The sequence below is a fragment of the Sminthopsis crassicaudata genome, chromosome 4 (assembly GCF_048593235.1).
Source record: "Sminthopsis crassicaudata isolate SCR6 chromosome 4, ASM4859323v1, whole genome shotgun sequence".
Lineage (NCBI taxonomy): Eukaryota > Metazoa > Chordata > Mammalia > Dasyuromorphia > Dasyuridae > Sminthopsis > Sminthopsis crassicaudata.
Window position 1 is genome coordinate 167,529,277 of NC_133620.1, and position 15,248 is coordinate 167,544,524.

The 15,248-nt window shown below is 34.1% G+C and overlaps 1 protein-coding gene across 27 annotated transcripts in view; it reads left to right on the forward strand.

Moving 5' to 3' along the window:
- EPB41L2 (erythrocyte membrane protein band 4.1 like 2) overlaps positions 1–15,248 on the forward strand; it is a 279,109-nt gene that overhangs the window by 181,138 nt on the left and 82,723 nt on the right. The gene's annotated exons all lie outside the window — the stretch shown is intronic.

Genomic DNA, 15,248 nt, shown 5'->3' on the forward strand with positions numbered 1-15,248 from the left:
TTTTTTGTTTTCCTGCTCTCCTTTTTCATATTTCTTCCCTCCTTTTCTTTCTTTCTCCCCCTTTTCTAATGCCTATCTTAGTTACATAGGGATAAGAATTAAATGATGACCAGATTAACCTGGACTTGGGGAGATGAAGCATGTGGTAATGTGGTATTTGGGATCTTTTTCAGGAAGTGATTGGTAGATTCTTTCAATTTCTGGTTCTAGAATATTAGGGCAGTTTTCCTTGATAATTTCTTGAAAGATGTTGTATCTAAGCACTTTTTTTGATCATAACTTTAGGTAATCCAATAATTCTTAAATTCTCTCTCGTTGATCTGTTTTCTAGGTATTTTGTTTTCCACTTAGTTCACATTTCCTTCTATTTTTTTTTCATTCCTTTGATTTTTTTCCATTGTCTTTGATGCATCATGGATTAATTAGCTTCCATTTGTCCAATTCTAATTTTAAAGGAATTATTTTCTTCTGGGGTTTTTTGTCTCTTTTACCATTTGGCTGTTCTATTTTTAAGGTATTTTTTTTCCTTCAATATTTTTTCATTTTGTTCCTCCTTTTCCAAATTGTTGACTTTTATTTCATTATTTTCTTGTGTCACTCGTTTGTTTTCCCAATTTTTCCTCTGCTTTTCTTATTTGATTTTTAAAATTCATTTTGAGTTCTTCTGGAAATTCTTTTTGGATGTGAAACCAATTCACAACTTTCTTTAAGGCTTTGGATGCAGCAGTTCTGACTTTGTTGTCTTCTTCTAAGTTTGTGTTTTGATCCATCTTGTCCACCATAATAACTTTCTATGTCAGTTTTTAAAAATTGTTTGATGATTTTTCCAGGCTGTTTCTTGAATTTTAACTTTATTTTAAAGATAAACTTTGTTTCTGGGGTGAAATGGACGTCAGGTATTTTGTACTGTTTTCAGAGCTATTTCAGTTTTTCCAAAGTCATATGATTTAAGGACAGTTGTGTTTATTACTCTCCTGGTCTTTGCTGGTCTTTAGGTGATCACAAGTACTCTCTTCTGCAGTAGAACTGTGATCAGGATCCCTGTTCCTGTGTAGTTACAAGCTCTGGTATGCGTCTCCTCACCCTGAGACTGCCTCCCAGAACTGTACAACCCAGATATGGGTATGGGCAAAGCAATAGAGTCCTTTACACCGTGCCAGCAAAGGGACCCCCTCTCTTCTCCTCCTGACCAGCCACCTGACCCTTTACAGTCTCTCTTTGAGAGCTCTGACAGCAGCATGCTGCTACATAGTCACCCTCAAGCCCTGCTACTGTTTTGCTCTGCGGCATGGTCTGCTCTGGCTCTGGACTGTGCTCTATTCTCATCCTGGTGCAACAGACCTTTTTTGTTTCTAAACTGTATTGGTCAGGAGTTTTGAGACATTATTTAAAGTTGTTGGAAAGGAATTTTGGGGTGCTTAGGTAAGACCTTGCCTTTCTTTGGCATCTTAGTTCCACATATCTAATATTTGAAGCTTCTTAACCCATCCAAATATCTGGAAAATCACCCTAAAAGCTGTTTTTCAGTGTTATATCCATCATCACCAAGTAGAGCTAAAAATTAGATATGCCTCAGGCAAGGTTTGAAAAATGTATCACCTTTGTGTTACAAAAAGTAAACTTGTATGTATATTGTAATCCAGGGATCTTATCACGAAATTAAAAAAGAAGCCACTGTATCCCTTTTTTCTCATTGTTCAAATATTAGGGGAAATATTCCCTTGCTTCCCCAACTCAACAACTCCCCCAAGCCTATTTTTCTTGAGAACTCCTGGTATGAATAGTCAAACCAAAGAGGTAAATATATGTAGGAATAACATCACTTAATAATAAATAGATAAATATCTTCTGTGCTCATGCCCATCCCCATCTTGCCTTTGTGGACAGATGTGTACCTCAGTTCAAAATCATCCTTACAAGGGTGAAAATTGTTAATATTTCTTTTTTTCCCCTTTAAAATGTGAGTCTGAAAATTCACAATTTTTAGTGTCTTGTTTTTGTTTCTAGATTCAATATATTCATCTTATCTCACCTCCTTAACACTAATGGAAATTTTTCTTTAAATTCTTATCAAAATTGTTTTTCAGCTAATAGAATAAATAAATGAGAGAGAGATTGTTATGAGGATGAAATGAACTGGGATAATGTCTACATATGGAATTGCTGCTGAGCATCTGGTTGGTGTGGTAGATTGAGTGTTATTCTTAAAATTAGGGAGACTTGGATTTGAATCCTGCCTCAGGCTTTTAAAAGTTATGATTTTGAAGACAGATCAGTTAAATGCTCTGAGAGTTAGTTCCCTCATCTGTAAAATGAGGATAAAATAACACGCCTTTCAAAAATTTGTGAGAACCAAATGAGATAGTGTAAAGCACTTTGCAAACCTAAAAATACTAGACAAATGGCAGCTGTTAACAGTAATTCATGAGGACAGGAGCTGTTTTTGTTTTGTCTATGTCTCTAGCATTCAGTGCGGTGCCTGGCACATAAGAGATACAATAAATGCTTGTTGAATTGAATTGAGATATAGATATGGAATGCAGGATAGACAAAGCCCTGTGCAGCATTGCACAGTTGGTGGTACAAAAATCAAGTAAAGGAAAGTAAAAAATGACTTTAAAAATATGGACAGAGAAACATTAAGTTCATAGAAGGTTTGGAAAAACAAAACCATACAGAAGTGTTAAATTTCTTCTTGGGGATCAGTCTTTTAACCACCCAAGAAAAAATATTTTGGTTTTTCAGGAGTGTTACTGAATTTTTAAGATCTTCCTCCTTTTTAACCTTATCTTTAAGCCCACATATTATTCCACAACTGTAAGCCGAACTATGAAAGTAACCTATAAATAGTAGAAAGACACAAGCTAGCCTTTATGTAGCTCAGACAGTGACCCTCCAGTATGGAGAGGATGAATCTGACTCCCCAGTGGGGATGCCATGAATCATGCTAATTGTACAGTGCTGGGTTTTGCTTCGCATTAGGAATGTATCTCACATTGTTTCTGAAGTATTTCTGAAGTAATAAGAAACCTCAACAAAATTTGGACTTTTGAGCATGGTATACAATATCAATAGGAGACAGACAGTCCTCTTAGGAGCAAAATGTTTGCCAGAAAAAACCTACTTTACTTCAGCAGGTTCCCAGTGACATTATTTCCAAACAAGATCCTCTTTTCAGTCCTTAATAATCAATCTTTAATCATTTTTCCTGTTATTGTGGCCTGACTGGCGTTCTAAAAACTTTCTCAATGAATCAAACTTCTCTCCTTTTTAAATACCATTTTAGTTGTGGTTTGTTGAGAGTTTATTGTTTCTACATAATTAAAAATCAATATTGAACAAAGAACAGTGGAGGTGGTGGATGTGAACAAGTTGTGATGCTTAATAAAAAAAATACTGAAGCTATAAATGTATGAATGAAAAAATATCAGCTAAATGAAGAGTGGAACAGGTGGACAGCCCAGATATTCTATATGATTTTTATATGATGAGGTTAAGAGAAACTGGTTAGATGGACTTCTTATAGATAACTCAAAGAACAGTTACAGGGACAAGGATTTCCCAGATAGTGCAAGTCTGGATGGGTTTTAAATTTGGTTGAAGAGAATACTCACATTGAAAAGATTACATATCCATTTGAGTGTGCTGACCAGATATTCTAAGCCTTTCCTCTGTTTTCTGTACATATAAACTACTTAGAGGTAAATAATGGTGAGAGGACTATTCCTGGTATTCTTCATGACTATAGATGATTAGTTTGCCATTTTAATTTTGAATATATCAGCTAAGGGGTTGGGTGACTTATCCATGATTACATGTAGCTAATACATATGTCAGGCAGGACTTGAATTTGGGTTTTCCTGACTCCATGGTTGGCTCTATTTCCCTTTCTCTCATATGAACCTTAAAGCATGTGAGATTATTATTATTGTAATTATTAAAATGTAAAGCTTAGACTAGATTATTTCTTAATGTTATAAAAACTTAAGAAAGATGCATTTTCTCCCTAACTCTTCTTCTACTTAATGTTTTGGCCCCAGATATAAAAAACATATATTTTTATTAATTCAAGATCACAAATTATTATGTTTGTCTTTTTTCTTGGCTTTAAAACAACATTTCTTCCTTTCTTTTAATGGTTGGGCACTCTATTATTTTTGTCTAATCTAGAATCAAAAGGAGACAATTTCTATATACTTTGTTCTTCATATTTAAGGCAGAGGTTTTGAAAGGCCAGTCTTATAGAAGTAGTCAGTGTAAACAAAAATCTATTCAGTTACAGTGTTTGTGGGGGCTTTGGGAAGGATGAGACTTCTCTTCCTGTGTCTTTTTTTTTTTTTTTTTTTTTTTTTTTTTTTTGGGTAGGGATGGAGAGGCAACTGGAGTTTAAATAAATGACTTACCCAGAGTCATATAGCTAGTTTCTGAGACTGGACTTGAACTTAGGTCTCTTGACTCCAGGGCTAGTGTTTTATCAACTGAACCACCTAGCTGCCCAACTTTCAATATCTTTAAAAGTGGTCAGCGAAAGAAATGGCTAGACTTTGTTTTATTTGGTCCCACAGGGCAGAACTAAGACCAGTGAGATGAAGTTAAAAAGAATGAAATTTAATCTATTTTAATAACAGCAACAGCGGCATCATATAGTGCATGCTCTGTGCCGAGTATTTTACAATTATTCTTTCATTTCATCATCATAATAATCCTTGGAGGGAGATGCTACTCGTCACTTCCATTTTGCACATAAGGAAACTTAGAACAAACAAAAAATAAATGACTTGCCCAGAGTCACACAGCTGAGTCTAGGCCTGACACTTCGTCCACTGAAACACCTAGTTGCAACATCTAATCAGTAAGCCATTCAGCAGTGGACAGCTAAATGATCTGTTTATTCACTTTTGGGGATGTTGTAAGGGGGTTAGGAGAAAAGATTTGTTTACAGGTTACACTCAGCAGCAAATGTCTGGACATGAAATCTTGCTAAGGAGACCAGTTTAAGTTAAACATGTCCTTCTTTCTTCAAGTTATTGCAAGGGCTCTTTTTATGACTCACTTCATTTAATATTAAAAACTGTCACTATTCAATTTTCTGTCTAATTCTCAAAAGGTAACCAACTCTTTTTGGTCCGTTAAAGTCTATTTATTCCTCCTTGGAAGTTATATTTTCTTCACTCCTAGCCCAGTCAACTCCTTCATTTGGCTTTTATGGTGGACTTAATTGAAAATCTGAAGTAATGGCCCAATTTTCAGAAAGAGAAGGCATATTTTTATTAGTGAATCTTTTTTTTTTTTTTCCAACTTTTAGCTCTTAGATTCCTGGTTCCCTTTAATACTCTACTCAACCATTACCTCTTCCAAAAAGCATTTTATGGTATCTCTATTACCCATTTTAAAGTTATCTTTCCTCTATTCTATATTTACTTTGTATGTTCTGATTTCCGTGTGTTGTCCTTTGAAAGCTTATTGACTGCAGAGACTGTCTTTTTTTTTTTTTTTTCTTAGCACAGTTCTTGGCTTGCTTCATAAGTACTGGTGGATTGATTATATAGAAGTTCTGTAATTCACAAACTGGGAATTGGTTCACAAGACAGTTAAAGCTTCTATAACAAGCTTGTTTTTTTTTTTTTTTTTTTTTTTTTTAGTTTACTTCTGTGTAGGGAATATAACTTAGAACTTTGTTGTTGCTTATTTTGTTTTTTTGATGTTGCATCTTCCCATTTTGCTCAGGCTAGAATGTCAGTGACTGAGCACTCTACTGATCTTCATGGGAGTTTTTTTGTTTTTTTGTTTTTTTTGTTTTTTGTTTTTTTTTTGGTCCTACCTCATTGCTGGGCTTAGCTGGTTCTTTGTCCCTTAAGTGGTGACCTCCTATTCCTTGAACTGGGGCTCGATTTAATTCAGAATCTTGAATGCCTTTGCCTGTTATAGCTCAGAACTGAGCTCAAGAGTTCCATCATTCTCATCCTTCAGTGCAACCTACACCGCTTGTCCAAATGTCTTATCACTGTTGGATCAAACTCTTCTGTTAGCCTCAAAACTTGTCAAAATGGAAAAAAAAGTATAGAAGATGTCACCTCCCATCTAGGAAATTTTTTCCTAATTGTATATAGATAATCCTTATATCCAATTGCTTTTTATGTTAAGTATTAAGGTTTTTTTTTTTAAAGCTTTGGTAATTGTTTGATGGAAATGGAATAGAGTTTTTATAATGTATCACAAGTAATTGAAGGCTATCTCATGAACTCCCATTATGTTCTGATTGCAGAAACTAAAATTTATTTCTAGGGATATGGCTTATGGAGAAAACAAGGCATGAATTTATAATCCAGAATCTCTGGTAAAAGAGGAAAGAACAGCTTCTTTTAAGCCTCTTTCTTCATGTGATTCCCTAGTCTGTTTAGACATGATTCATCTATTGAAAATATCAACTTGTTTCCAGTCTGGAGTTTGCTTAGAAAGAAACAGTCTTTAATGAATTACTCTTTAATTCTCCATTAAAGACAAGATTCTTCAGATGAGAGAGGCCCAGTGATTAGGAGTGACATTGAAATTTCAGTGAATGAAATGAACAAATTCCATTTTAGACTAAGAGCTCAAGCTCATTTCTAATGTGTTAATGTGAGGAAATAATAATTGCATTCTCTGAGGGAGAGCTTCATCAGTGAAACTGATAAAGCAAGGCAGATATAGAAAATGCATCTTTTTCTTTAGTTCAAGATCATAGATTGTTATCTTTATCTTTAGTTGCTAATCTTTAGCCCTTTAACTGATGATGGCTATGGTATAAGCATTTATCTATTCACATTTCATAGATCAAAGCTTAAGTTATGGCTTTAAAAAGTTTCCCCTTATACTTTTTCATTTTATTGTAACTGTGGATTTGAATTAATTGTATTTTTTTTCATTTTGATACTTGATTAGGAAAATCCATTCTCCTTAAGAAAGGTTAGGATAGTTCTCCTCCCTTGAGAATTGTGGCTGCAGTCTGATAATGTAAGGAGGTTGTTTCCCAGATCATTACTAGGGTTTTGCTTCAGGTTAGTATATACAGAATAGCTATTTTATTTTGATTTTACCCTCTCCTATAGGATCACCTAGCCTATGGAGAGGATAGATGTGAGTGCCACAGTGGTGAAAGGGAAGGAAATGTAGGGGTCTAGGCAAATGTACTTGTGTCCAAATGATGGCTGCAGCGAACACTGGGTTTGGTAACTTGGAGAATCTAACACTTGGTACTGTATCTGGCAGCAAGAAACAGAGCTGAGGCTTCAAGTTAGGGGCATGTCTAGAAACAGAAAAGTCTGTTAGCCCACACAGAGCAAGGTAGCAATATGACTAATTGATAGGTAAAGAATCTAATAGACTATACCACATATGTATGTATACACACACACACACACACACATACACATATATATACAGAGAGAGAGAGAGACAGAGAGAGAGAGACACAGACAGACAGATATATACAGGCACACTATACCTCTGATAGGTAAGGAAGCTAAAATGCAAAGAGATTGAATAATTTGCCCAAGGTCACTTAGCTGGGAAGTGACTGAGCTAGATCACAGTTATAAATCTAGAAATTAAAGGAAGTTCAGAGGTCATCTTGTCCCCTCGACATCATTTTTAGAGGAGGAAAATGGAGCCTGTGAGGTTTTAAGGAATTTGCTCATGGTCCACACAATTGTTAAGAGGAGAGGGAGATTTGAACCTAGGTTCAAAGAATTAAGAACTCTTTTTATTGTACTTCTAGAAGTCAAGCCTTTTGACTGCCACACTGTGGGAATATCTTTCCATCTGTAGTATGTTTCAAATATTTAAATGATGTCTTGTTTTTTGATAATGGCATTAGGGTATTAAAATTAGTGTTCCACATTTTGAAAGATCTTGCTTGGTATTGATTTGAGAGTGCTGTATTTATTTATATTCCATCTCCTTCCATTCTTCCCCAAGAACTTTTTACCCTTTAAATTGGGAAAATTAGTAAATCTCTGTTAGTATTAACAAGGCAGAAATTCTAACTTACAGTTTGACAAGAACAATTGAAAATTCTGGGGATCAGGGGAACAATCCTGAGGGAAATTATTTTAAAGGAAAACCTGGCTCTGTTTTAATCTTCAGGTGATTTTAAATAATTTCCCTCAACAGCTGTGAAAATAGAGATCAAGATAGAAACTAAATCTGTAATTCCACTGGTATTGGGAACTTTCAGTTGAGGAAACTCTTAATAAAGACTAGTATCTTCTTTTGCAACTTATTTAGAGCATAAGTGTCAGTCCTTCTACCCATAACACCCTCCAGGAATCCTGAACCAGATTAAAATTTAACCAAATGTGACAATTAACAAAATTTAACAAAACAAATAAAAATACAATAAAATCTAATATGTGGTTTTCTAAATCAAATTTGTGCCCACAAGGGACTTTTTTTTTATATAACAGTTCAGTGACTCCTGTTTTTCATTTGAGTTTGACACAAGTCTAGAGCCTTGAGAAATTAAAGGATTTCTGCTGTGTCTCAATCCACCAGAATGCTTAACTAATTATCAGCTTGTTTTCATCACTTCATTAATTCACTAACATTATATTAATATGGTGATATGCCCCTTGAAAGTGAGAAAATGAATATTAAGATTTGCATGTTTAGAGTTTTATAGGAACTGTGATCTTAGTTTAATAATTCATACTCCAGGAAAATCAAGATATTTCAAATGTTTCTTTTTGTATAGAGGCCACTAAAGAAATGATCTACTGTTGAAGATAAAAAGAGATTCAGGACTGTGCATGGTTTTTTTTTTTTTTTTTTTTTTTTTTTTTTTACATAGATTGGAAACCTGCTTTAATGAAAAGAGGAGGATGATTTGGGAGTTGACATAATTTTCTTAAAATAAGAATGCTTCTGAGGTTTTTGGTGCTTAACACTAGAGAAAAAATAGGTTTCATTAATCCTCATGTCATCCTATTAATTTTATTAATAAATATTTTATCATAATTAATATCAAAGTGAATGTTTGTTCAGTCACTAATCTGAAGTACTACAAAGTTTCAGAAATTAATGAGGCTTTTACTGTGCATAAATTTTGAAACACATTCTATCTGTGAGGTGTGTAGGTATTCTGACATCATCCTTTTCCCAATTATGAGATGAGTGAGTATTTCAGGAGCACTTTTATATCTGTCTCTTTTAAGTTTTAGAGGCATCTGCTTGACACTTGATATTAGTATCTGGGTTGTTGGCTCTGGTTAAATATTATTGGATGCTTTGTAAGCAAGGAATGGAAATTTTCTTTAGGATGTTTGTCTTTTATGCCCCTGATATCACTTAGTATCCTGTACCCTAAATAGGACTTCTTTGTAATTATCTCTAGCAAGGGGACATCTAGTCTCTGTTCAGAGATCTTTAGTCATAAGTGACTTGCTCTACTGTACCCCTAAACAACTCGTTCTTCTGGGTAGCTACATGATGTAGTAAATAAAAGTGCTGGGTCTCAAGCCAAAAAGACTGATCTTCCAGGGATCAAATCTGGCCTCAGAAATTTATTAGCTATATAACCCTGCACAAATTGCTTAATTGTTTTCCTCCATTTCCTCATCTGTAAAATGATCTGGAAAAGAAAATGACAAAGATGACTCAAATATGACCACTCAAGTATCTTTGCCAAGAAAACCTCAAATAGGATTGGGGTCCATGAAGAGTCGAACATGAATGAAAAATAACTGAACCAACAGCAACAATGATTAGAAAATATTATTAACTCATACCTGAGTTAAACTTTCTACCCATTCCTTATTATTCTGTCCCCTGGAATTAAATAAAGCAAAACTCTCTTTTCCAAATGTCAGTACTTTAAATACTAATAAGATAGCTGTTTTGTTTCCCCCTTAAATCTTCTGTTTGTTGCTCTAAATAATCCTGGGATCCTTCAGCTAACCTTTCAAAGGCCGGATTTTGATTCTTCTCAAATTTCTTGGCTTGTCTTTCTGACACTTTATCCTTCACTTCATTTCCGTCTTAGTTCCTAAATAAGTTATCATAATACTCAGTCGTCTCCATGTTCTACAATATTTACTCCATTTCCAGTCCTAGATCAATTAGTACTGGATTTCTTGTTCTTTTTCATTGCTTTTCTGATGTTTCACATGATTCTCCATCTTCCCATTTCAGTCTAGAATGTTCTTCCTCCTCATGGTCTAACTCCTGCTTTCCTTCAAAATGTAACTCAAATATGATTTTGTTTGAGCTGCCTTTCCTGGTTGATGTGCATCCCCATTCAAATACCTCCTCCCCAACCTCACTAGTACCATCTGCTGAGATTACCTGCCATTTACATTGTGTCTGTGCATATATATTGTACCTCCTATTAGAATGTGAGTTCCTTGATGATAGGAAAAGTGTTTTTATCTTTTTTGGGGGGGGAGAGGGGCATATACAGTAAGATAATAAATGCTAATTGGCGGACTGAAATTTGTTACCCTTTAAAAACTACTAACTTTTCTGTATCTTTCATCCTTGATTCTGAAAACCCACTCATCTTCAAGAAAAGCTCCAGAAATATCAAATTTGAATGAACCTTACTGAATCTTCTGCTCATTGAATATGCACACAAAAAACCCCCAAAACATAAAGCACAAAACAATTCCACACCAAACCCCCTTCAAATTCTAACCTGCACCTGATCAATTTAATTACTTTCCATCTCATTTACAGATTGCTACTGTTTTCATTTAAGCCTACCATCTCCTCAGTGTGAACTTTATTTTCATGCTTGTGGCTTCTCTTCTATCTCAAAGTATGACTAGTCTTTTTTTTTTTTTTAAAGCTATTACTCAATCCATGAAATCATCTTATACTGTTTAATGTTTCTCCACACACCCTCATTCATATTTTAGCTTTTTGATGAGTTTTAAGCAATTCTCTTGTTGATACTAATGTCAGAATTGGCACTCAGCATTGAATTTCATATCATGCATGATATTTTTTTTCTCCTCAGGTCTTTATTCTCCGTGATTTGGACCTTTGATTCTCTTAATATATTTTCCTCTATTTGATTACATGACAATATATTCTCATGATATCCTTTCTACAGTTCCTTTTTATTCCCTTTGTTGGTCCCTCATTTCTTTCCTCCCTTAAAAACATATCTTCTAGCCTCTTTTTACTTTTTCTATACATAATTTGCTTTGGCAAATTCACTTATTTCTGTGGTTGAAAGGTGCTTATTGCTATGATTTATAGACTCATATAGGTCTAAAACTGCAGTGAACCTGAGAGGCTTTTTAATCCCACAACATCATTTTTATAAGTGAGAAAACTGGGGCGCAGAGAGGCAAACTTTGAACCTAAGTCTTTTCACTTCAAAGTCATTGCTTTTTACTGTGCTGTTCTTCATTTATAATCTCTATGCAGATATGTCCCAAATCTGTATCCCTAGCACCAAGCTATTTGAAGACATTTGGTAGAGTATTTCCTAATGTCTTTTAGGTAGTTCTACATTAATGGTCCACTACTATTTTTAACAAACAAGCATGTTTGTAACTGAACTTTTATTCAATTCCCAATTCAATCTTTTATCTTTCCACTCTCATTTCCTCCATTTTTGTTTTTTAACCACCATCTTCCCAGTTATCCATATTACATAACCTTAGAGACAATGACTCCTAGAGGATCTGAGTTCAAATTCTTCCTCTTCCTCAGGGAAGAGTTCTGTCACTTATTACATGTGTGACTTTGGGAAAATATTTTAACCTTCATAGGACTTATTTTCCTTATCTTTAAAATAAGCATATTGGACTAGAAGGCCTCAAGGTCACTTCCAATTCTATATGTGCTCCCTTATATGAGCTTATTCACTTTCTCTAACTCTTCCAAAAACATGTGATTTTTTGCCAAGTCCTATGGAGGATCACAGATTTAGAGCTCAAAGAAAATTAGAACTAAAAGCTTAAAAGGATATACTCTTATCCAATCCCTCATTTTATGTGAAGAAATAGGCCTTGAAAAGATCACACCGTTAATAAATGAGAAAACTAGGATTTGAATGGAAGTTGTCTGACTTTAAATATAGTATTTTTACCACTGTATGTCACATTGTTTTCTCTTTATTGATTTGATCTTAGCAAATTTTCTTATATTTTTACTTTTCATTTCCATTGCAACTATCATGACTCAAAAGTCATATCTTCTCATTTAGAGTATTGAAATAATAATTCTCTACTCCGATCCAATTACTCCTTCAGTTGGAACAGGTGTGAATGATAACTGTTAATTTGGATGGCATTTCTCCTTAAATTTCTCATAGCTCTCAATTGTTCAGTAATTAAGAGAATCAGCTACACCCAGAGAGAGAACTATGGGAAATGAGTGTGGACCACAACATAGCATTTCCACTCTTTCTGTTATGGTTTGCCTGCATTTTTGTTTTCCTTCTGAGAGTTTTTAACCTTCTTTCTAGATCTGATTTTTCTTGTGCAGGAAGATAACTATAAATATCTATACATATATTGGATTTAACATATACTTTAACATTGAAAAATTTCTCCTACTTCATTGATTGAACTTTGCATTTATCCCTTTGGACTTGTGTCTTAACTTCTTTAAAATAGTAAATTCATTGAATTCTGTTTTTAAAATATGCTGTCTCTCAAGCATAAGTATTTAAAAAACCCTGATTACTTTTTCATAGTACCATTAATTTTATAATATCTAATAAACATCTATTTTTCACTCCTAATTGCTTTTTTTCTTGTTTGATGCCATCTGCATTGCAGAGAGAGGATAGTGACACTGAAGGAAGTTCTGGGTTTGAGAAAGACATGACTTTCAGATTTTGCTTGACAGTTGTAATCAGTCTCCCTCCCTTTTTTCCCCTCTAACCTCAGTCCTTATTTTCCTTGACTTTTGTGCAAAATTGATTTTTGGATTCAGATGGTAATTAGATTCATCTGTTGCTCCTACTTCTATCTTTTTATTATTCCTTTTGTATATTCTTTAGTGGTTTCTCATCTTCCTCTCCCTTAAATATATGTGGGAAGAGGGCATCTCAAGATTCTTCCATTGTACTTTTTGTAGACTTTCTACACATACTACCTCTTGGCAAATACACTGACTTTCTTGCACAGTTAGCATTGTACAGTACATTTCTGTGTCTTTCTGTTTATATCTACCATTCACCCCAACATCAATAATTATTCCAGCACAAAATTATGAAGTCCCTGCTGTCAGGATGAAAGGAATATAAATGCCTTCCTTCTCTTGTCTTCTTTTATTTCCTTTACCCTTTAAATTGTCTTTGATGGTGATGATGGAGCGTAAGAGGATGGACAGGAGAGGGCAAGGAAATATATTGAATAAGAAATATTGAAGGGATTCTTCATATCCCAAAGCCTTCAGCTAAAGTTCTTTGAGATACCTCAAATAGGTACTGCAATGATTCTTTTAATATCTCTCTTTGCAATAGAGAATTTAAGAAGAAAAGAAACTCTCAGTTTATATATACATATATTGTATTTAACTATACTTTAACATATTTAACTTGTATTGGTCAACCTGCCATCTGGGGAAGAAGGTGGGGGGAAGGAGGGGAAAAATTGGAATAAAAGGTTTTGCAACTGTCAATGCTGAAAAATTACCCATGCATATAAGTAAATAGCTACAATAATAAAAACAAAACAAAACACAAAAAACTACCAGTTCACACTTGCTTGGAGGACATTAAAAATAATAAAGTCCTTTCTGATCTTCCCAAAAAAACATTCTAAATTGTGAGAAGGCAAACACAATTATTGTTGACTAAAAACAAGTTCATCATATTGAATACTTTGTTTTCTGACTAGTTAGATTTTTAATATTCAAAAATTAAGTGTATGCTATATACAAGTATGAATAAATACCAAATTTTGGAAGCAATCAGTGGGCTTTATGAAGCACCTACAATATACTCATCCCCATGGTATGTATTAAGGGGGATACCAAAACAAAAAGGAAACAATGTATACTTGAGGAATTTAGATTCTCTTGGAGACAAACATGTATACACGTAATTAAAGGAATAACGGCTGGCTCTGTGATTTCACTGATACAAGGAACACTCTGGGAGAAAATGCTCCTTATGCCAAGTAACTTAGAACCTTCTTTGCAACTTAAAAATCTTCCTTTAAAAAAAATTAAATCTTTTTCGATCAAGATAACTCTCAGGGCCAGCAAGGTGGTACAAGATAGATAAGAGTATTGGGCCTGGAGTTAGCAGAATCTGAGTTCAAATATGGCCTTTTGACTCTTACAACCTGTGACCCTACTAAGTCACTTAATCCTAATTGCCTTGCAAAAAAAAGAAAGAAAAAGGAAAATAAAACCTGCCTTTTTTTCTCTCCCACCACCTCTGCCCATCAAGATTGTTAAAAACAAACAAACAAACAAACAAAAAACTCCTGTTACAAATAAGTATATCGCAAAACAGATTTCTGCATTAATCATCTCAATTTATGAATTTATTTAGCTATCCCTATTAAGTTGTAAGTAACATATTTTATCACGAGTCCCCTAGAATCACAGTGGGTCATACATTGCTTCTGGTTTCTAAGTCTTTCAGAGTTTTCTGTCTTTACAACATTGTTGTTGTTTTATAAATTATTCTCCTCCTTCTCCTTTGAATTACTTCATACGTCTTCCCAAATTCTCTGAAACCATCCTCAGTATCATTTTTCACAGCACAGTTAGTATTCTAACACATCTATCCTTATTCAGACATTGATAACTTATAGCCTTAGAGAGATACTTAGAGCTTTGAGAGGTGGTAATTCGCCTGGGATTACAATAAGTTTAAGAAATTTTGGTTTCCTGTCCTAATTCCTTCAATTTCTTTTTGTTCTCTTTTTGTTATAGTTAACATTTCTAGTATAACATTGAACAATAGTGGTAATAATGGATATTTTTGCTTCACTCTGATCTTCTTTGAGATAATTTCTAGTTTATCCCCATTACAGATAATGCTTGCTGATGATTATTTAAATATTTTATATCAGTATTCATTAGGGAAATTGGTTTTCTTTCTCTGTTTTTGCTCTTCCTGGTTTTGATATCAGAAACATATTAGTGTTGTAAAAGGAATATTTTTAAAATAAAATAAAATATTTTTTTTTCAAAAAGATTTGTAGCTTTGCCATTTCAAGCTATAGGGTTGAGGAAGATAGTTGCCATCGGTAGAACCCACACATTGAATTAATTAGAATCCCTTCTTTAACACTTTA